Consider the following 23,887-nt stretch of genomic DNA (forward strand, 5'->3'; position numbering starts at 1 on the left):
GGTCATTGCGAAGCTACCTACATGTTAGTGAGTCTTGTGAACATTCTCAGATCTGCTACTCCATCTACCCAGCAACTGGTCCTAATTCAGAAAACACTGATACTACTCCTATCACCCATAGAAACTCAAAGAACCATTTGAGGGGTAGCTAATCACTATATAAATTTGCTGGTATTGTGTCTTATCAATAGGAACCAATCCAGGCAAATATATTACTGAGCCTCTTCTGGAGAACAGCTGCTTTCTCCAAATAAAGGGTAGGCTTCCAGCCAATCATTTGGATCATGTTCATTAAGAAAAACAAAATTCTCTCACCTTCACTTGCAGACTGAGCCTCCTTGTTATGATTTACAAATATGACTTCACATATGGCCTGGGACTTTCTTTTGGTGCCTCACCAAAATATACTAAATAATATATTAATACTAATATCTGAATGTGGCTTCTGGGAAACTATATTATTGAAAGGTTCTTTGTGTAAAAATGTATCATTCAGTAAATAGAATTTGGATAACTGAGAAACTCTGAGGGAAAAAAAGTAAGTTGAGTCCGTACCCCCCATATTAAAACAGGGTGAAGTCAAATGGATCACAAACTAAAAAGTAAAGTAAATAAATATAACCACAAATGAACAAGAAATAAACTATGTGAGAATTCTTTTACCATCTTAGAATTGAAACAGCTATAATCTAGGAAGAGATTGATTCAGCAATATAAAATATTTAAACATATTACAAAAGCTGTTGAGATAGATGATAGGTAGATAGATGATAGATAGATGATAGATAGATAGATAGATAGATAGATAGATAGATAGATAGATAGATAATAGATGGATGATAGATCAACCATAAGAAAAGTCAAAGGATAACAAATTGGGGAGAAAAGTTAATTTACATGACATTTAAAAATCTGATCTTCCTAATGTAAAGTATTCCAACAAATTATTAAGAAAAAGGCCAACAACCCAATAGAAAAATAAGCAAAAGATTAGAATAGATAGTTTATAGGACAAGAATAGTAAATGGCTCATAAATGAAACATAAGAACGTATTTTTATTTTTCATAACAAAGACATAAATTAAAAATACACTGAAATGTCTTTTCACAGTTCAGAATGGAAAAAATTCCAAAGTTTGATAACACACTCTTATTGAACAAGGTGTCGAGAACTACCTTGTTCACTCATGTAGAGTGTAAATTACATATCTGTGGAGGACAAACTAGCAATGCTATCAAAATTGCAAGCGGTCATGTCATTTGACCTAATACTCTCTTCTTCTCTATAGACAGAACTTCATGCATATGAAAAGGCGTATGTACAGTTATTTATGCGACAATTTTTCTTATAGTAAAATATTAAAAAATAACCCAAATGTCTATCAAAAGGGGTCTATTTTATTAAATTATGGTTTATCTACTCAGTGGAGTGCTTGGTGGCCATAAAATAAGGCCGAGGAAGTTTCTTTCAGTACTGACATTTATTGATGACTAAGGAAACAAATGAAGGTACAGCACAGTCTTTATATTATTGCACTATTTGATTTTTTTTTTTTAAGCTAAGGGCAGGATCACTGATTTTTCTTGCTATCTGATCTCTCAGTTTCATAAGAGTCACTCACTATAATGACTGTCAAAAATGTTTATCCAATATTCCCTACCTAAATTGAAACCCCTGTAATGAATCCACATGCAAGCACCAATAAACATGGTGCCTGATTCCAGGCAAGACTAGAGTGAGTTTCCATTATTTCTCAGGTGTTCTCTAGATGAAACTGAGTCTCTGCCGATGTTGTCCAACCAAATTCTGTGTTATTATCATTATCTTCCACATACCGTAAGTAATGATATCTCCTAAAATTGGAAAAGGAGAAAATAGGTGAGCCTGAGGTAGGGAAAAGCTCATACATAAGAAAAAAGTTTGAATGATAGAGCAAATTGAGAGAGGGTATCTCAGCAAAAGACAGATTCTGATTGACTAGATTTGGGTTTGGGTATGAGATTGGGTATTTCTAACAAGCTCTTAGGTAATGCTGATGCTGCTAGTTCATGGATCATATTTTGAATAAATGTTATCACTGCACATTGCACACAAATATACTCATTAATGTGTTCGTTAAGTGTTAAACATTTTGGTTCTTGATATTTTATAGTGCAGATATCTTTGGTGAATTACTATATAACAACTGGAGAAATAAGTTGGGAGTTTCTGATTGCCTGAGAACATAATGTTTTTTTCCTTTTAAAAATAATGGATTATAAGCTCCAACTATCCAAAAACTTGTAATCCAGCAGGTTTTCAGAAATTCCTGTGTGTACTCATGCATGTGTGGGTATTAGCTTCTATGTGCATAAAAGAATTCTGGATGCCTCTCATTCATAAGAATAAGAATAAGAATAAGAATAAGAATAAGAATAAGAATAAGAATAAGAATTTTAACACTGAGTAGATGGGGAGCATAAATAATGTTCATCAGTTCAATAGTGCTCAGACTTCATTAAATTTCCTTTTTGCCCTTTGAATTTGAATCAGATAAATACATTATTTATTATTAAATAATTTTTTTTAATTCCCCTCCTAAAACTGATGACCTCTTGAAGTTGAATGGAAAGAAAGGAAAATTTATGCAGGTCTAAATACACAGAAAGCTTTTCCAGGAAAGACATGGTGCTGAACACATCCTGACCAGCTTGGAGTAGTTTAAATCTACACACAGAAGCAAATAAATGTGCAGTGGTTGTATCATCAGTGAATGAGAGTTTTCCATTTTTCTGATAGCTTTTTAAAAAAAAATACTTATTAAAATTATACATAAACATGATTTTAAAATCACTTCATGGAGTAGGACAAAATAAAAAAAAAAACAGTACCCAATTCACTATCTATACATCTAAGAGAGATCCACAGGGAAAATCATTTTTTGTATTTTCCCCATGATTATGTTCATGTTGACAAGTAGTATGTTTATACTATTTATGAATTCAGGAATTTAATGCATTAACCGTCCACTCTCTGCTATAATGGATAAAGATTTAGCTCACTGTCACCCCCAATCTTCACCTACCGTCCACTTAAAATAGTTTTGTCACTTTTTTTAGGCTTTTCATAACTGTAAATAATGTTTCTTCTTTATTTCTTATCCTATCAACTAATAGGTGTCTCTTGACTCATCACACTGAATTATGAGAACATTCCTGTCCTTTTCCTTCATTTTAGTTCTCTCTCCACTTTTTTCCTTTCAAACACTGTCATCTGCCAAGGTGATAACATTTACATTCTGTTTTCAATCACAGACACATAAGCCATATTTTATCCTAAAAAGCTTATCCTACGTGTTGAAAATCTAAGGCAGTGAATATGTAATTATGACCACAAAACTATTTTTCACCCTGCCCAAATAGTATAATATGATCCTTTTTTCTTATACAACTTTTAACTTTTCCTAGAGGTCCTAATTGGTTTCTTATTTTCTTTCCATTATTTAACTTTTTCATAATTTTAAGAACTCAAGATTTTTCCCTAATATATTCATTTTCCTCTGTAATATCAAGCCATATTTTTCCAGTGTCTCTTTCTTCCCAGAGCATTCCATTTTCTGCTGCCATTTGTATGGCAGTCTGGGCTTGCTAACACAATTATCTTCCTAGTCTTCCCTTCTTTGCTGTCCTGGGTTTGTATCCCTGTGCAGTCATTTAACATGAAGGGAAGCTCTTGGCCAACATATCCCTGCAGCAACCATAACGAAACACTCTTCAGCTCAACAAGGAAAACTTGAGGAAAAGGACTAATAGCAAAAGTCAAAATACCATATTCTACACTCCTCTTTTGCATGCCTACAGAGTAGCAATCTGCCTTTTCAAGAAGTTCCCTAAGTTGATGAATCAAATAAGGCAATTTGGAAGTTGACTTTAATTTAGTTTTTTTAATTCATGCCAGTTATGATTCATTCTGTTTCATACTGAAATATTGTACTTTATTTTTCTTTCAAGAACTATTTGACAGACACTAAATAGAACCTCTTTTTTATAACAAAGAATGCTTAATTGTCAAAGGAGTTAAAATATCGTACATAGACTAATGACTAAGATTTTACTATATTTTACTGAGATGCTCTGATTCTATTTCCTTAATAATGACCTATTCTTTTAAAGTCTACTTCTTGTGAGCCTGTAAGACGGGGTAGGGAAGGAGGTCTGTGATTACTCACCAACCTGATTAACTTTGTTCTTTTTTGACAAAGTATTGTGCATTGGTTATGTACAGCTCCGATTCCATTTAAATATCTGTGTGACAAATATTCTGCAGAGGAAAAAGAATAGCACTTGAGTAATGTGACTAATTCAGCATACATAATTTGTTAATGCAGTTAGTGCTGATTCAGAACTATAAAATTCTTAGTGGAATGCATAAAAGATGGACAGTCTAAATTTTACTTTTCTTATGAAGGTTCAATTTATACCAAATTCTAACCTTTGATACAGAGATCAATATCTTGAAGACATTTAATGTACAAATGGCTTATTTTATTCATTTCCATTTTTAAAATCTGACCTAGGAAGTTTAATGTGTTTATCAAGCTCACTGTCCTGTCTTGTACTTTTGCTCAATGAATATTTAATAAATGCTTAGTATTCATAGTTTCCTCCTACTAACCTGGCCCAGTGTTAGTTTCTTGAAGGAATCAGAATAATTAAAATACCAATACCTCACTCCAAGTATCTAGTAATATAGATAGAGACATAAGAAATGTAAATATGAAACAAAAAAAGTTTTCAAAACAGTTAATCAAGAGCTACATTGTGCGGCACAAAGAATTGAGTGATATTTAGAGACATCTGAAGAAAAGAGAAACAAGGATTGGAGCATCCATGGAAGTCTTAGTGAACAGAGATAGGATTATACAGTTACCTATGGGTTATTTTGATGCAAACATTTCAAGCCAATTTGTTGACTACGAAACAGAAAATTTTCTGCTGCATCTGGAACATTATTTAACTTCTTGGGTATGTTTTCTTTCTCTCTGTGTGATGGGAATAAGATAAAAAGATTAATGCTTGCTTTTGAAAGTTGACTCTAAATGTCAACATTTGCGTGTGTTTGACTTTGAATAGAGCTTACCATTCTAACTAAAATTCAGGCAAGTAAAATTCTTTATTCTTTGCAAGTAACTTGAACTCAGAAGGCATTATCATTTTGGAAGATGTGTTAATACTGTCTTATGACCAACCCTACTGCAACGGAGAAAACATCACTCAACTCAGTCTGGGCAAGTTTATTTTAAACACTAATCCTGTGGCCAAGAATTTATGATACAGCAATATTTCACTTAAGAGATATTTCCTTAAAACCTGAAAACCGTAAAGCAGAAGTATTAAGTTAAGCCATAGGAAACTGCCAGTTGTGTAGGTCAAAATAACAGTAATTGTATATGATTCATTGTAGAGCATGAGACTCTTTTCCATCTGGTTCTTCTGGTAGCCACTGCTTATAGCCACTATCTATAGACTTGCTCCCCCGCCCCCAAGTTAAACTTCTAAAGGAAAGACTATTTTTATTTCTAAAATCCTAATATTTAAAGTAGGAGGTAGACAAATCATCTCCAGGGCAGCCAAAACAGATAACTAACATTTTCTAAATTCCAAGAAGTTTCTTTGAAGATTCCTTGGTGGATCTCTTACCTCAGCTAAGAATTAACTAACATAACAATATGTGTATTTGGTGTTCAGTAAATTGAATGATAATGCTTTATTCTAGAACCCTTTTGGACTTTCATATAAGAAATAAGGAGGACAGAGAGACATGCTTGTCAGCCTTGACCCAGAGCTCTTAAGACAAAGAGGAATAATATACTGAGGTCTGTTCAAGCTTTGGCCTCTCCACAGATCATTACAACCAAGATGCCAATTAACACAAAATGTGACAGTGGCTTTTGTGACGTGGACAGCTGGCCACTCAAAGATACACAGGACCACCTGCTCATATAACATAGGCCACCAAACAGGCACCAGATGGTGACAACATTTGAATGTTATTACTATAGTCACTTTCACCTCAGATCTATTTGAACTGGACATTAGGAGGCAAGGCTGTAAAACTCACATTTGATTTTCAGAACAATATGGTTCTCTATAAATCTCACATGTATGACTTCCTAGAGGCCAAAGACTCATTCCTGGGCATTGGTGGCTCAGCAGAAGTTCTGCATCGTGAGGCAACTAGAAGCAATTGGCTTAACCAAGACATACTACACCTGCTGAGATGTCCTTATGGAAAGCTTGGAGAGGAAAAATGTAGAAAAATCAGCTACAGGAAAAGACTTGAATGTGGTGATGGAGTTGGGGGTTGGGAAAAACGTAAAAAATGGTTGTCAGAAGAGGCAAGTGCCAAAGCAGCAAGAGGAGCCAAGGCATGCACATTTTTGGCTACATATCCCAAGCCCTTGAAAATTGCTTCTGGCTATACAGATTTTTAAGAAAAAGTCTTTTAAAAACTTTTAGACAGGCTTATTGCCCACAAAAAAAGGTTCAAATACAAATTTATCAATAAATGTGCACCAGGAGGTTGAGAGAACATTCAAGAGTTTAAATCACTTCCTAAAACTGAGGGAAATGTTCTGTTAAATTGGCTGATGCCCCAAGCATGGCAGAAGAGTTATAAAGTAGCTTCATTAACAATTCTGAAAACATAGTTTGTACTTTGGACAAAGAGCCATCCATGGTTGTGTTTCATGGGGCGGGGGGCGGCAGGGAATGGACCTGTGATAACACTTCCAAATCCTTAGTAAAGAAAATACATTGTCTAAGGAACCAGGGATCATATGTAAATTGCCTAGCAAATTACACAATAACCAAAAGACCATACAGATTTCACTAATGTTATTTATTCTGCATTATAGACTGAGGTAGTCTACTTATCTATGAAAAAATTCCAATTTCCATTTCCCTAACAGCTTCGATGAACCTTGTTGAAACAGCAGTCAGATGTCCAATATGATTTCCTGAATTTCAAAATGCAACTAACTTAGCAGGTGGTCCTAAGTCTCTAAATCAAACTGTTAGGGCTTTTGGGGGGGCTCCTAGCTTAGGAAAATGGGGTCAGTATGAAAAAGATCCTGAAAAAAAAAGCTAGAAAAAGCAAAAGGAATGAGCAAAGAAAAAATATTAGTAAAATTTATTTTACTATGTATTTATTATGTATTTCTCAGTATTATGTCAAACATGTTTACTGAGCTGCACAATTAATAAAAAATATTCTGTACTAGAGTCCCTAATTATTATTCCACACAGAACAGAACACCTCTTCATTATCCCTTTTTGAATTGATTGTGTACATCAAACAGTCGAGATATAAATAAAATATGCCTGCATGCATAATACCCTCACATTAAAGTTGGAGGCAATTAACCTATGATTTCTCATTAATTAAATTAAAATAACCTTCTAAAAAATGTCTAAAATCAAAACAGATTTCTTTTAGTGTAGATATGCCTCACAATGATGCAGAGTTTGTTTACTAAATTTATCACACCAATAAAAAAATGCTATTTCTGTTTTTATCCCAGGCTGGTCTTTGGTTTTCTCCTGAGGTTCCAGTCTCATTTAGCTAAATCTGATTACAATGTCAGGATTTTTTTGCTTTTGTTTTTGTTTTTCTGTCTTTAAAAATACCTGTTCTCATCAAGACTTCTTTTCCATTAAATTGTCCAAGCACCTCCTTTCTCCCTGAGCTGGATCACTATCATATAGTGGAAAGCTGGAAATTATTTGGTGAATTTGCTGAATTTAGACAGTTGAAGCACATAAACGAGATACCAGGGGGTGTAATGGGCCCGAATATGGGGCTGCCCTCAGCATGGATGAAAATCCTCATAACTTCCTGTTCGGACTCTTCCCAATTTTTTTTCTCCTTCCCTGACTCCCCATTACACCAAGTTGTTGGTTATTTCAGATTTCCATGGTCTCCCCTCTACAGAGTATTTTCATTCTAAAATAGACATAAAAGGATGCATATCACCAAAGAATATGTCCTTAATAATAGAAATTTTTGTTTTGTTTTTCTCTAAAGTCCTTTGCAGATTCCCCTAAAATCTCACTATATGAAGAGACCACATAGCCACAGATTGCCCCCACCTAAAGCCTTCCCACCTTAGTACACGATCAGGTGCTAAAAATTTTCTTAAACATCATGCATTGGTTGATTGATCTCTTCTCCAATGGGAAAATCATAGATATTCAACCTTTTTCTCATATCCTGAAAATCTGACACACTGCTTTCAGATGGTAAGTCCTCAATAAATGAGGTTGTGTTGAATTGAGTGTTAAGCCTGGATTCATTCCTTTCCCCCAAATCGCTCCCTATTTCAACCACCACAGGCTATTAGTGACAGCACTTGTCTTCTAGACCCCTGGATAAGAACTTTGGGACATCTTTTACTCTTTGGGCACCTTTTCTTAATCTTTGTATTGATTTCCTCATGAGGTGCTATCATTTCTTCCTTCAAAAGTTTGGATTACTTCCTTTTCCTTGATTCTGACCACCACAGTCTAATATAGATACTTATTATTTTGCCCTTATAAACCCACGCTTTCCCTAATTCTACTCACTGTCTCTACATCATCCCTCTACAATGTGCATACCTATACTCCTTAATAACAAATCTTACCTCAGCTTAGTTTTGCCCTTGACCAACTCCTCACATACCTCTGTCAGTTGCACATTGCACATTGTCTATTGCCTATCCAACAATATCATCACCTTTCCCATTTCCCATCACCACTATTTCCCAGAGGATTTTGGTCCCTCCTCTGCTCTAGGATTGGTTTATACCAGCCAATGGTCTAGGGGAAGGCGTTTGTCCCCATTCTGACCAATGAGGTCTAAGAGAAAGTCAGGGCAAAGGAATGGCAGGGTGGGATGGTGGGAGATTTCCATTCCTGAATAAAATGGCAAAGCTTCATAAGGACAAAACATTATACCTCTGCCCCTTCCTTACTGCTTGGAATATTTATACCAGGTTGTGATGCTTAGAGCTATGCCAACAGGTAATAATATTAGATCAAAAGAAGAGAAAAACATTAGGTCTTTGATGGCATCACTGAGCAGCTGAACCAACACTTTAAGACTTTTTGTTAAAGAATAAGAAATTTGGTATATTTAATTGAATTGAAAAAGAGCAAAAGACATTATTTTACTTAGACAAGATGAATCTTCAAATGCACTATGTAAAGCATTGTTACTCAATGCCCCAAATTGGGAACCCACTGGCACAGAAGACCAAGAATACCCCAAATACCATGTAACTTCATGATAAACTCTTGCAGGAGATTGATAACATATTACACAGGATTTAATGTCAGGGTACACACAATCTCGATCCAACAAAGGCTTCTGAGAAATTCGCTAAGCACGTATTTAAACAATTGAATCTGTCATGTGCATTCGGAGAAGTCCCTGAAGAAGAATTTGCCTGACAGGATACAATGGCACTGGAGAAGCTATTATAGTCAATTCTATGAATCAGGTACCCTGATTCCCCAAGGCAATTTTTACAAGAGCAGGTCAATGGCTTATGTTTAAAGCTTTGTTTTAAAATGATAAGAGGGATTTGAGAAAGGGTTTCCTTTTAGTTACAATACCTTTTAATACTACATTAATATAAGATAGGTGCTATTTATACAAAGGTACCTTTTGACAAAAGAGGATTTTATGACAAACAAATCTTAAAATGATATATTAATCCAATTTTTACTGCAGACCATCATAAATAGAATACAGTATACTATGCATAAAGAAGTGATAAAGCATAAAAAGATATAAAGTATTAAAGCAGTATGACTGAATTTTACAAATCATATATATGATTTTTAGCCACTTCAAAGGAGTCACCTTGTAAAGCTATGCCCTTATTGTAATAATGCTCAGAATGTACTCTGCCTATATGTCCTTGATGATGACAAATCCTTAACCTCTGAAAATGGAATTGTGCTTTGGAAACAAGACAGTCATTAAGTTGAATGAAATTAAACTCAATTTGCCAAAAGCCTGTGTTCCTCAAAGACCAATGGAACTCAAGTCTCTCTCATGTCCTGGGTCATGTAAATCAGGCCTCACCAATGTCATACAGGTAGATGGATGCAGATCCCCTCACAAGGCTCTTGCACATCAAAGCCCTCATTCCTCCAAAATATCTTCCCAGCAATCCAAGGACCCAATTCCCCCAAAGGCTAAAGTGAAGATCATTCCTACTATGTCATTTAATTCATGGTCCCAAATCCCCCTCAAATTCATGAGAAAAACTCATTCCTCTTCCCTTCATTTCTCAAAGGCTCATCTAATCCTGATTCTTTCTAGTACATTAGACCACTCATTACCACTTCAGTGCTTTTACCTCATGATCTCTAAGGTTCATGCCTGCACTTTACCAGTGACCTTAAGGATTCAGATCCAGTATCTTTAATTCACTATTTTCATATAGTCTTTTCTTTCGCATACCATTTCACCAAGAGGGCATCAACTCAAAGCATTTTAGCATCTACTTTACAGGAAACATGGCAGAAAGTATGTCCCATATTGTGCCAGCCCTCGGACTAATTCACCTTCCTTCATCTCAAAGCTCCATAGCTTTCTCTACCAATGACCCTCAGACCTTAATCACACCATTAACAACTAAACAGCAACTGAACATCAACTGAAGCTTCTTTTTTTTTTAAGATTTTATTTACTTATTTGACAGAGAAAGACACAGCAAGGGAGAGGGAACACAAGCAGGGGGAGTGGGAGAGGGAGAAGCAGGTTTCCTGCTGAGCAGGGAGCCCCACGGGGGGCTCGATCCCAGGACCCTGGGATCATGACCTGAGCCGAAGGCAAATGCTTAATGACTGAGCCACCCAGACGCCCCTCAACTGAAGCTTCTGTTGATACTACTTAACAGTCTAAGAGCTTGAAAATAAGGAAATTGTGATCACTCTTTGATGCTAAACTGAAAGGTGAGCTCTCTCTTTTTAAACATGTACTATCTTGAATACACCAGATAAAATTTTGGATCGTTCCCTCTCTAAATTCTCATTTCTACTACTCATTATCCAAAACTTGGGAATCAAATAGATTTAGACTAGCTATGAGACCTCACTATCTGAGTTCTTGCTATCCAAGACCCAGGAACCAAATATATTAGGAGGCAAGGGAGATTTATTGGACCAAGATTGTAGAGCTTCACAGAAAGAACAAAATGGGTTACAAGGAGTGTAAGATTGGAGTAAAGCCTGATTTGCCATATTAACATACTTTAAGAATCTTTATATGAAAGGAGGATTGGTCAGCTATGAAAGCCTACATTAGAGTGATATACAGAGCAAACAGCATGTGCAATATGTTCCTCCTAGGGGACAGGAAGCTTTAATCAAAGTTTTAAGTACTTCAGTTCTACAACAAAAATTGTGCCTAAATGGAAAGAAACATGTTTATATACAGCACATCCCTCCACGTTGTCAGATTCTAGCCATTCACTTTCTTTGGGCTATTTTGCAACTCTTTCTATATTGATAAGCATTCTGATTCTGTCTTGTCTAGTAGCATTTCCATTGATTTCCTCACCCTCCCACCCTTCCCTCCACTGTGGAGAAAGCCATTTCATCTCCAGTTGCAATTCAATTTCTTTATTCCAAATACACATTTGTACCTTCTTACTTTCCTTTTAAACCAGGTTTAACACTAGCTGGGTTGTTTCATTGAATAAGTATAAATTCTTTAATATATATTCATTTTATATCTATATGAGAGTCATCATTTTATCCTTAAAAAAAATCTTTAACACTAGTTAACAAAGGCATCCCTCATTTATAGATAGATGCAAAATGTTAGATATCAGTTGACTCAGTATTTCAAATTCTACAGGTGAGTCTATCTCCCATTATTAAAGGAATATGTCAAGCTATCTTAACCTCATACAAATGAATATTTATTTTAACTAATTTCTGTTGTTATCACGTGATGTTTACCAATTGCCCATTTGATTTTTTTCCAGCTTTATTGAGATATTGACATATAACATTAAGTTTAAGGGGTACAACACTTTGAGCTGATACATTTATATGTTACAAAATAATTACTACTGCAGTGTTAGCTAACATCTCCATACCTTCCCATAATTTCCATTTATTTTTAGTAGTGATAATATTTAAGGTCTACTCTCTTAGCAACTTCCAAGTATGAAACGCAGTTTTATTAATGATAATCACCATGCTGTCCATTAGATTCCCCAGGACTTATCCATCTTATATCTGGAAGTCTATACCGTTTAACCAACATTTCACCATTTCCCCCATTCACTAGCCCCTCAAAGTCCATCCATGTCATTACAAATGGCAGGATTTCCTTTTTTCTCATTGCTGAATAATATTCCATTTTACGTATGTAACAAGTCTTCTTTATATAGTCATCTGTTGAAGAACACTTAGGTTGTTTCCATATCTTGGCTATTATGATAAATGCTGCAATGAACATAGGGGTGCAGATATCTTTTGGAGATCCTGTTTTCATTTCCTTTAAATACATACACAGAAGTAGGATTGCTGGATCACATGGTAGTTCTATTTTTTATTTTATGAGGAATCCACTGTGGCTGCACCAATTTGCATTCCCACCAACAGTGCACAAGGGTTTCCTTTCCTCCACAACCTCACCAACAGTTTTCATCTCTTGTCTTCATGATTTTAGCCACTCTAACAAGTAGGAAGTAATATCTCATTGTGGTTTTGATTTGCATTTCCCTCATGATGACTGATGTCAAGCAACCTTTCATGTACCTGTTGGTGATTTGTATGTCTTCTTTGGGAAAATATCTAATCAATTCCTCTACCCATTTTATTAAGCAGATTGTTTTATTGTTGTTGTTGCTGTTATTGACTTGTAGGAGTTCTTTATATATTTTGGATATTAATCCCTTATTGGATATATGATTTGCAAATGTTTTCTCCCATTTTGTGGGTTGCTTTTTCATTCATTGATTGTTTCTTTCCCTGTGCAAAAGATGTATTCCCACTAATTTAGTTTGATGTAGTCTTAATAATTAATTTTGCTTTTATTGTTTGTGCTTTTGGTGTCATATCCAAAAAAGTTGTTGTGAAGATCAATATCAAGAAGCTTTCTCCCTATGTCTTTTTCATAGTTCCAGGTCCTATGATTAAGCCTTTAATTCATTTTGAGTTAATTTTTGTGAGTGATATGAGTCTAATTTTATTCAATATGTTTATTCAGTTTTCCCAACACCATTTATTGAGAAGACTAGCATTTCCCCATTGAGTATTCTTGTCAAATATGAGATGACCATATATGTAAAGGATTATTTCTGGGCTCCAGAATCTATTCCATTAGTCTATGTGTCTATTTTTTTTTTTAAGATTTTATTTATTTGAGAGAGAGAATGAGAGAGAGAGCGCACATGAGAGGGGGGAGGGTCAGAGGGAGAAGCAGACTCCCTGCTGAGCAGAGAGCCCGATGTGGGACTCGATCCCGGGACTCCAGGATCATGACCTGAGCCGAAGGCAGTCGCTCAACCAACTGAGCCACCCAGGCGCCCCTATGTGTCTATTTTTGCAATAGTACTATGCTGCTTTGATTACTAAAGCTGTTTTGTTTCAGTCTCAACCTCTTGATAATGATGCTATCAGGTAGGAATGCCTGGTGCACTCACCTGGGCCCATACTACTCGTGGAAAACCCCCACAGATCTTACCCTGAACAAAACTGGTGTTGTGGCTGGTCCAGCCCTTGTGGTTCTAATTATAATTGCAAGATGTACCTCAGCAACAACCGGCAGGGAACTTTGAAAAAATGAGGTTTATTTGTCACAAGTCCTGGAGGGTACAGGGCACACTCAGGGCCACCGAGCAAAGTTAAGAGGAGGGAGAGAGAGACAAAGAGACAAGAGAGAGAGCATAGACCTGGGGTTCTATCTCTATTAGAGTCAAGGATAAGGTCTTTCAGGGGTTCACTCTTGATTAGTGAATTTAAAACATCAGAGCAGTAATTAAAATTCAGAAAGGGAAAAGCAAGCAGTCAGTTTTCTAGGCCTCCCGGGACTTTCTAAAAAGGGAAATTCATGGATGGGGCAGCCTGGCTCTTTATCTAGTTGTGTAGCTGGCAGTGTGTTTATTCAAGATAGATGTCTTTGAAATGGATGTCTTAGCAATCAAAAGCTTAACGTCAGTCACTTAAATTATAATCAAAAAAGCTCATTGTCAGGCACTTAACACTAGGACAGTTTAGCATATAGTTTGAAATAAGGAAGTGTAATGCCTTCACCTTTGTTCTTTCTCAGAATTGCTTTGGTGATCTGAGGTCCTTTTTGGTTCCATACCAATTTTAGGACAATTTAATATTTCTGTGGAAAATGTCTTTGGAATTTTGATAAGCATTTCAGTACATCTCTAGATGGCTTTGTGTAGTGTGGACATTATAATAATATTAATTCTATTAATCCATTGACATGGGATATCTTTCCATTTGTTGGTGTCATGTTCAATTTCTTTCATCAAAGTCTTATAGTTTTCAGTATATAGAGATTTCTCCTCCTTGGATAAATTTATTTCTGAATATTTATTGTTTTTGATGTTATTGTGAAGGGAATTGTATTCTTTATTTCTTTTTCAGATTTTTCCTTATTAGTGTATAGGAATGCAACAGATTTTTGAATATTGATTTTGTATCCTCCAATTTTACTGAATTCATTTATTAGTTCTAAGTGTTTTGGTGGAGTCTTTAGGGTTTTCCATATATGATATCATGTCATCTGCAAATAGTGACAATTTTACCTCTTCTTTTTCCATTTGGATGCCTTTATTTCTTTTTCTTGCCTAATTGTTCTGCCTAGGACTTCTAAATACTATGCTGAATAAAAGTGGGCATCCTTATCTTATTCCTGACCTTAAAGGAAAAACTTTTTGCTTTTCACAACTGAATATTATGTTAGCTGTGGGCTTGTCATGTATGGCCTTTATTATAATGTAGCATGTTCCTTCTACACTCAATTTGTTGAGTGTTTTTTATTGTGAAATGATGTTGTATTTTGTCAAGTGCTTTTTTTTTTTGCATCTATTGAGATGATTGTATGATTTTTATCTTTAGTCCTATTAATATGGTATATCACATTTATTCATTTGCATATGTGAAACATCCTTGCATCCTAGGGATGAATCTCACTAGATTATGGTGCATGAACCTTTTAATGTGATTTTAATTTAGTCTGCTAATATTTTATTGAGAATTTTTGCATCTATATTCATCAGGGATATGGTCCTGTAATTTTTTTTTTCTTGTAGTGTCCTTATCTGACTTTGGTATAAAAGTAATGCTGGCCTTATAAAATTACTTTGGGAGTATTTGCTCTTCTTCAACTTTTTGAAAGAGTTTGAGAAAGATTGGATTTAATTCTTCTTTAAATATTTGTAGAATTCACCAGTGAATTCATCAGAAACCAGCTGATCCTGGGCTTTCCTTTTTGGGAGGTTTTGACTGCGAATTACTCATTATTAGTCTGTTCATATTTTCTACTTCTTCATGGTTCAGTCTTGGTAAATTGCATGTTTCTAGAAATGTATCCATTTCTTCTAAGTTATACAATTTGTTGGTGTATAATTTTATTTATAATAGTCTTATGATCCTTTGTATTTCTGTGCTATCAGTTATAATGTCTCTTTCATTTCTGGTTTTATTTATTTGAGTCTTCTCTTTTTTCTGAGTTAATCTTGCTATAGGTTTGTCAATTTTGTTTATCATTTTAAAAATCTCTTAGTTTCATGGATTGTGTTTATTTTGTTTTATTTTGTTTTGTTTTTGTTCTCTATTTCATTTTTTTTTTCTGCTCTGATCTTTATTTCCATCATTCTGCTAACTTTGGGTTTAATTTGTCCTACTTTTTCTAATTTCTTAAGATGTAGTTAGGTTATTTATCAAAATCTTTCTTTTTTCTTAATATAGGCATTTATCACTACAAACTTCCCTCTTAAAACTGCTTTTGCAGCATCCCATAGGTTTTGCTATGTTGAGTTTCCATTTTCATTTGTTTCCAGATATTTTTTTATTTCCTTTTTGATTCCTTCTTTGGCCCATTGGTTGTTCAAAAATGTGTTGCTTAATTTTCATATATTTGTCAGTTTTTTCAGCTTTTACCCTGTAATTGATTTCTAGTTTGATACCATCATGGTCAGAAAAGATATTTGGTATTATCTCAGTCTTTTTATATTTGCTACAACTTGTGTTATGGCCTGACATATGATCTATCCTGGAGAATGTTTTGTGTGTGCATGAGAAAAATGTGTATTTTGCTGCTTTTAGATGGAATGCTTTATATATGTCTGTTAGGTCCATTTGGTCTAAAGTATGGTTGTAGCTCAATGTTTCCTTGTTGATTTTCTGTCTGGATGATCTATCAATTATTGGAAGTGGGTTATTAACATCCCCTTCTATTATTGTATTGTTGTGTATTTCTCTCCCTTCTGACCTGTATTTGCTTACTATATTTAGGTGCTCTGACACTGGGTTCATATATATTTATAACTATTCTATCTTCTTGGTGAATTAATCCTTTTATCATTATATAATGACCTCATTGTCTCTTGTTACCACTTTTGGCCTAAGGTCTATTTTGTCTGGTATAAATATAGCTACCCCTATTCTCCTTTTATCTCTACTTGCATGGAATATCTTCTTCCATTTCTTCACTTTGAGCCTATGTCTGTTCTCAGAGCTAAAGTGAGACTCTTGGAGGCAACATACAGTTGGATCTTTTTTTATTCATCTAGCCGCTTTGTCTTTTGATTGGAGAATTCAATCCATTTACATTTAGAGTAAATATTAATAGGTAAAGACTTAACTAATGCCATTCTACAATTTTATGGCCATTTTGTGGTTCCTTGTTTCTTTCTTCTTGTCTTTCTGCCTTACCTTTCTGAACTGATGATTTTCCATAGTGGTATTCTTTGATTCCCTGCTCTTTCTCTTTTGTGAATCCAGTGTAGGTTTTTGCTCTGTGGTTACTATAAGGTTTACATAAAGCATCTTAGATATATAACAGTCTATTTTACATTGATAACAACTTAACTGTGATAACATACAAAAACTCTACCCTTCTACCTTCCCCCTTAATTTTATGGTTTTGATGTCACAAACTTCTTTTCATATCGTGTTTATCAACAAGTTATTGTAACTATAGTTATTTTTTTGTGATAGTTATTTTTAATACTCTTGTCCTTTCATCTTTATATGAGTTCAGCGGTTAACATCCTCCACAATACAGAATTAGAGATATCTGAATTTGCCTATATACTTACCTTTACCAGTATGTTTTATATGTTCATATGCTTTCATGTTACTAATTAATATCCTTTCATTTCAGCTTGAAAATGTCAGCGTTTCTTGTAAGGCAGTTTTAGCAGTAATGAATTTCTTCAGCTTTTGTTTGCCTAGGGAAGTCTTATCTCTCCTTCATTTCTGAAGAACAGCTTTGCTGAGTAAATTATTGTTGATTGGCATTTTTTTCTTTCATCACTTCAAATATATCATTCCATTCTCTCCTGTCCTATAAGATTTCTGCTGAGAAATCCACTGATAGCCTTATGGGGAGTTACTTGTGAGGTACAAGTTTTTTGTGGGTTTTTTTTTTCTTAGTTTTTGGTTTTTGGTTTTTGGGGTTTTTTGTTTGTTTGTTTGTTTTGCTGCTTTTAAGATTCTCCCTTTGTCTTTTTGTCAGTTTATTATAATGTGTCTTAAACAGAACTGTTTCAAGGTGATTTTGTCTGGTGACCTCAGAGCTTTTTTAACATGGATAACCAAATCACTCCCCAGATTGGAGAGTTTTTAGCCATTACTTCTTTACTTTTTCTTTTCTTTTTTTATAGTTGACAAATAATATTAAATTAGCTTCTAATGTACGGCATTATTTCTTTAAATAACTATCTCTCTTTTTCAACATTCCTCTGGCTATTCAGGGTCTTTTCTGGTTCCATACAAATTTTAAGATTATTTGTTCCATTTCTTTGAAAAAAGTGGATGGTATTTTGATAGGGATTGCAGTAAATGTGTAGATTGCTCTAGGTAGCATTGACATCTTCACAATATTTATTCTTTGAATCCATGAGCATGGAACGTTTTTCCATCTTTTTGTGTCTTCCTCAATATCTTTCATTAGTATTTTATAGTTTTCTGAGTACAGACTCTTTGCCTCTTTGGTTAGATTTATTCCTAGGTATCATATGGTTTTGGGTGCAATTGTAAATGGGATCAACTCCTTAATTTCTCTTTCTTCTGTCTTATTGTTGGTGTATAGGAATGCCACTGATTTCTGTGCATTGATTTTATATCCTGCCACTTTACTGAATTCTCACTGATATGAGGAATTCTTAATCTCAAGAAACAAACTGAGGGTTGCTGGAGTGGTGGGGGTAGGAGGGATGGGGTGGCTGGGTGATAGACTTTGGGGAGGGTATGTGCTATGGTGAATGCTGTGAATTGTGTAAGACTGTTGAATCACAGACCTGTACCTTTGCAGCAAATAATACATTATATGTTAAAAAAAGAAGAAGATAGTAGGAAGGGAAAAATGAAGGTGGGGGAATCGGAGGGGGAGACAAACCATGAGAGACTGTGGACTCTGAGAAACAAACTGAGGGTTCTAGAGGGGAGGGGGGGTGGGTTAGCCTGGTGATGGGTATTAAAGTGGGCACGTATTGAATGGAGCACTGGGTGTTATACAAACAATGAATCATAGAACACTACATCAAAAACTAATGATGTAATGTATGGTGATTAACATAACATAATTAATAAATAAATAAATTAGACCCCCCCAAAAAATAACTTTCTGTCTCCCTTCTCCTCTTCTCTTTTGGAACTCTAAATATTCACAAATTGGTCCTTTTGATGGTATTCCATAGATCACATGGACTTTCTATACTTGTTTACATGTTTTTTTCTTTCTACTCTTCCACCTGACCACAGGATGGAGAGGAGGTGGAGGGAGTGGGTGAGGCATGCAGAGCATTAGGGTGCTCATGGGCCCTTTGGAGGATCTGCAGGTGAGGCATTCTCAGTGGAACATGGGTAGGCTCTAATGGGATCCATGATGCAGTTAGGATCTGTGTTCCTTTAGCGTCCTCTGAGAGTTCTATTCGCCACTCTCCTTGCCTCTTCTTGCCTGCGAATCACATGATTCAGTACTCTGGATGGAGTGACAGAGAAATGGGCCCCTTTGGCAGCCTCCATACTGCTGGGAAGCTGGGTGCTCACCCACTCTTTCTTTTTCCCATAGGAGATAATCATGAGCCAAAGATTTTTCTTGGCCCTTAGCTGTGTCATCTTGGGAGAGGGATGATATAGATAAAGTCAAACTGTTCCTCTTCCCCACTCCAATGCCATCAAATATGTAATTTTTTTTTTTCTCCTGTAGAGTACTGGAACCTCTCTGGAAACCAGGATTTACACAAAGGATCTCTCATCTGTGAGTGATTGTCTAAGAGTGTTCACCAGGAGCTTCCAGACCATGGCCAATAGGGGCTGGAGCAGTTCACAGGCCACTGCACATTCCACAGCTAGGACTGAGGTCTGTTTGCCTATTGTCCAATGTATGACTCATCTCAAATCCCTGGGCGTATGGTGCTGGATCCCAGAGCTCCCTCAAAGATATTTTCGTCCATAGATGGATGATGAATTTTTATTATTGTGGGGGGAGAAGACAAAAACATGGGACATCTTAGGTTGCCATGATGCTAAAGTCACTCCTGACCACTAGATTTTAATTGGCTTTCTGTATGGATCCTCCTTTAGGAAGAGAAAGTACTGACCAGGGGCCCCCGGGTGGCTCAGTTGGTATCTGCTTTCAGCCCAGGTCATGATCCCAGGGTCCTGGGATTGAGCCCCGCATCGGGCTCCTTGCTCAGTGGGGAGTCTGCTTCTCCCTCTCCCTGCCACTCCTCCTGCTTGTGCAAGCACTCTTTCTCTCTGTGTGTCAAATAAATAAATAAAATCTTAAAAAAAAAAAAAAAAGAAAGTACTGACCGTACAAATATGAGTGTTTTAGTTCAGTGGCAGTTATATATCTTGTTACAAATATCAAATAATTCTTAAGTCAAATTTAAATAGCACACGAAATAGTTGTGAACAAAAAAAGAAATAAGGGCAAGTAGTATAGTATAAAAGGAAAATCAGGGCATGGGCTTTAAAATCAGACCTGAGATTAAATTCTACCTGTTCCAATATATAAACTGTGTGACATTGGACAAATCACTTGATCCCTCAGAGTCCTTGCTTCCTCAGCAGCAAACATGGATATTAACATGGGATTATTGGGAAAGCAAGCAATGATATATTTCTAATTTAGATGTCAGTTAATGCTATGTTTCCTTTTCACACTATGACCTCTGGAAATGCCAGTCTCCAACTTGCTCTGAGTCTCCTTGGTGCTGAATTCCATGGTCATCTCTTGTTTCTACTAAACATTTTATCTCATTTATATCCTGCCTCCTGTACCATTTTCTTTCCTCTAACGGTGCCACCCCATAGGAAGCACAACCCTTTCCTCTGATTTCTCCAAAGCACCACCACTCACACAAGGCATTTATGCCTAGGAGACATGAACAGAGTAATGACAGACTTAAAAATAAATATTAAAGATGTTGTGAGCTATTTTCTGTTCCCAACCAACTTTCCTATTAAAATTGCTTCCTCTTACTCCCAACATTTTCCTCATACTTCCTTCTCTAACTCCCAACCACCAAAGTTTCTGCTATATATCTTTTGAAAATCATGTAATTACCTTTTCTTCTCACTCCCAAGGACATTCTTGTTATGCTCAGGGAGGCTGGTTCTGAGAAGAACTTGGTGGTCAGCAGTTAAAGTCATGTTGTTTTCTCTTAGCTACATTCCTAAAATTCCTGAAAGAGCAGACATTCAATTAGTGGTAATATTATTATTATGTGTATAGATCTTCAAGGTAATGACCTTGAAATACTATTCTCATTTGAATATATAAATTCTTTTATGTTTCTTAAAAAGCCAGTCCTGGTACTTTATGGTTGCCTTTACAAATTACCATTCCCGAGACCATAGAGAATAATTTAATGCTTTTGTTTTTAGAGTACTGAAAAATAACTCACTAACATTACATTTTTTACTTATGTCCTAGCAAATGACATTTTTTCCCTTGTTTTGCTTCAACAATCACTTATTTTCCTGTATTAGATGTATTCTGCTTTGGATTTCAGAGAACCATTCCTGGGCATTCTCAATCTGTATGCCTCCTCTTGAATTGCTGATACTATCCCAATGGCCAGGGTATATTATATGATGTAAGCCTAGGAAATAGTACATTCCACTCCCTAGCCACAGATATTGGTCAGGAAATAGACAGGTTACCAATATCAAGAGAACCAGACCAAATGAGACTTAATTGAAGATGCTTTCAGGAAATCCATATGTGACTTACTCCCCTAGCTTCAGGAAAAGTTGTGGGTAACAGCTCCTAGACGTCAGCCCTCACTGGTAACTGTCTCAGTTGAAGAAACACACTGGCCTTAGGGTTTCCCAGGATAGCCTGCATTTGATAACTCATTGATGTCAGTGGTATAAAGACCCTGCCACTTTGCTTCAATGTGGGACACCCCAAAGGTCATCTCAGACCTTTTGGGTAATTAGTACCAACATAAAACTGAAAGTCATCCTTTAGGTCCCTAACCCTCAACATCCAATGAGTGCTTCCTATGCACCAAACCCTATGTCAAGTCCTTTATACCTCACCACTGATCTCTAAGACAATGACTGCTCTTATCTCCATTTTACAAATAAGAAAAATCCAGTTTAGAAATATGAAATACATTTTCAAGGTCACATAGTGAGTAAATGAAGAAAACAAATTGAGATTGTCTTCTATCTGCTCTAGGGCCCATACCCTGAGCCAACTCTTTATAGTGCTTTTGCATCAAACATCAACACATTCCCTTTTTTTTTTTTAACACAATCCTATTTTTAACTTTGCAACTTTACCCAGTCACTTTTGGAAAGGAATATTAATTATCTGGAGGCAATTTTTAAGTAAATGTTCTTGTTTGCCACAGGAATGGAGATTTATTCAAGTTACTTCATGCATAGTTAACATGATACATATGCTAACTAATAATGGAGACAGGGTCGCTTAGAATCTAGAAATAGACATACAGCCAGGCCTCTTGGAAAGACAAAATGGATATTTAAAAACCAAGAAACTCCAATCCCCAATTTATGTTGTTGCTTTTCAGCTATAGCTTGTTGATGTTCACTCTAGCTCTCATCAGTAGACATGGCTCAGTTCTTTCTCTATCATTTCTTTTTCCGGGCATATCTTTCCATTTATACTTCTTCTGCTAACTCTTGTATTCCTTCCCCATATCTCTAAGTCAAATTCCTGAAGGATAAAAATGATATATTGAGTAGAGCCTTTGAGTCAAACCTTCTCAAATGTTGTCGGCTGCCTATGATTGTTGCCCTTTGGTAAGTTCCAGTCCAAGAAGGTAAGGAAGAGTAGACACTGTAGGTACAGGAAATGGCCACCTATGCCAAAAGACACCCTGGCAAAGGTGCCCTCAGCCAGCAACCACAATAAAGAAGTTTTCCACTGAAGGAGACAGAACAGGCCGGCTTCTCCAGATTTGACCTGCCCAGTATGTTGTGGAAACCTTAATGGGGATTGAGTGTATATTTAATTCTTTATCACTAGGGTAAGACTTCTCACCCATTAGAAGAAATGACGTGGTTCTCTTTTTTGTAATCCCTACTTGTTGGGTTTAGGATTTCAAATGTGTTTCTTATGTAGGTTTATAGAATATGACCATTGAAAGGGACCATGAAAGTCATCTACTCCAGGATTTTCTTCTATGGGAAATATGACATTATGAAATAGCCTGTATTGTTTACAGATTTACTAAATGTGATCAATGTTAGAGGAATAATATGATCAGATCATTGTTTTATGAAGATAATATGGACAATGAGGTTAATGAGATATTGAAGGAAAAGAGACTGAAAGAGAGCAGTTAACATGCTTTGCAATAGTCTGGATGAAAGATATTAGAGTCTTACTAAGAAAGAGGCAATGGGAATGGAAAGAAGCACAAACCAGAGGTTTTTGTAGTAGGTAAAAATGAAGGTGTTAATGACAATGAGATAATGAGGTGGAGTGGAATGAGTGGTAAGAGTGACAGATGCTATGACATGAAGATAAGTGGTGATTTTAGAGACTATGGTGCCTATAGTTAAGACAAGAAGTACAGGTGGAGCAGAGGATTTTTCTGTAGGGAAAAGATGGCATCTGACACATGATTTTGAACATGTTGCATTTGAGTTTTCTTCAAGTGATCCAAGTGGAACTTTCCAGAAGGAAGTATAAATCTGGGGTTGGAACTTAGAATAGAGATTGGAACTGGTCATATAAATTTGGCAGCATATGCTTTATTCTAACCTTTCCACTTTGAATATTACTTCCAATAAAGAGAACATGCCAAAAATAATGTGCATTTATTTCTTTCTCTATCTCCCAAATACAGGTTATCTCTTTTTTTAATTCCTTAAAACATACCAAATTGCTGAGAAAGAAAAAAAAATCCCAAAAGATTACATACTGAATGATTTCATTTGCATAATATTTTTGAAAAAACATGAAAGTACAAACTTTTAGAAATGGAGAACAGATTAATTGTTACCGGGGGTTGGGCAGGGGGTACTGGAGGGCAGTGGGTGTGGCTATAAAGTTCCATAGTGATGATGCATCTTGACTGTGGTGATAGTTCCGTCAACATACACTTGTGATAAAATTATATATAACTAAACATATACACACATTAGTACAAGGAAAATTGGGGAAGTT

General features: G+C 35.8%; 1 long non-coding RNA gene across 1 annotated transcript; it reads right to left on the bottom strand.

The window, feature by feature from the left end:
- Positions 1–1,218: 1,218 nt before the first annotated feature.
- On the bottom strand, positions 1,219–21,261 carry LOC135363970 (uncharacterized). The gene is made up of 4 exons (XR_010410415.1): positions 20,807–21,261; positions 4,910–5,021; positions 4,213–4,300; positions 1,219–1,854 (listed from the first exon to the last, which is right to left on the bottom strand). It is a non-coding gene; the product is annotated as an uncharacterized LOC135363970 (long non-coding RNA).
- Positions 21,262–23,887: the final 2,626 nt, after the last annotated feature.

This window comes from Mirounga angustirostris, unplaced genomic scaffold (assembly GCF_029215605.1).
Source record: "Mirounga angustirostris isolate CCGP_5_RB_7025 unplaced genomic scaffold, mMirAng1.0.hap1 SCAF_4, whole genome shotgun sequence".
Lineage (NCBI taxonomy): Eukaryota > Metazoa > Chordata > Mammalia > Carnivora > Phocidae > Mirounga > Mirounga angustirostris.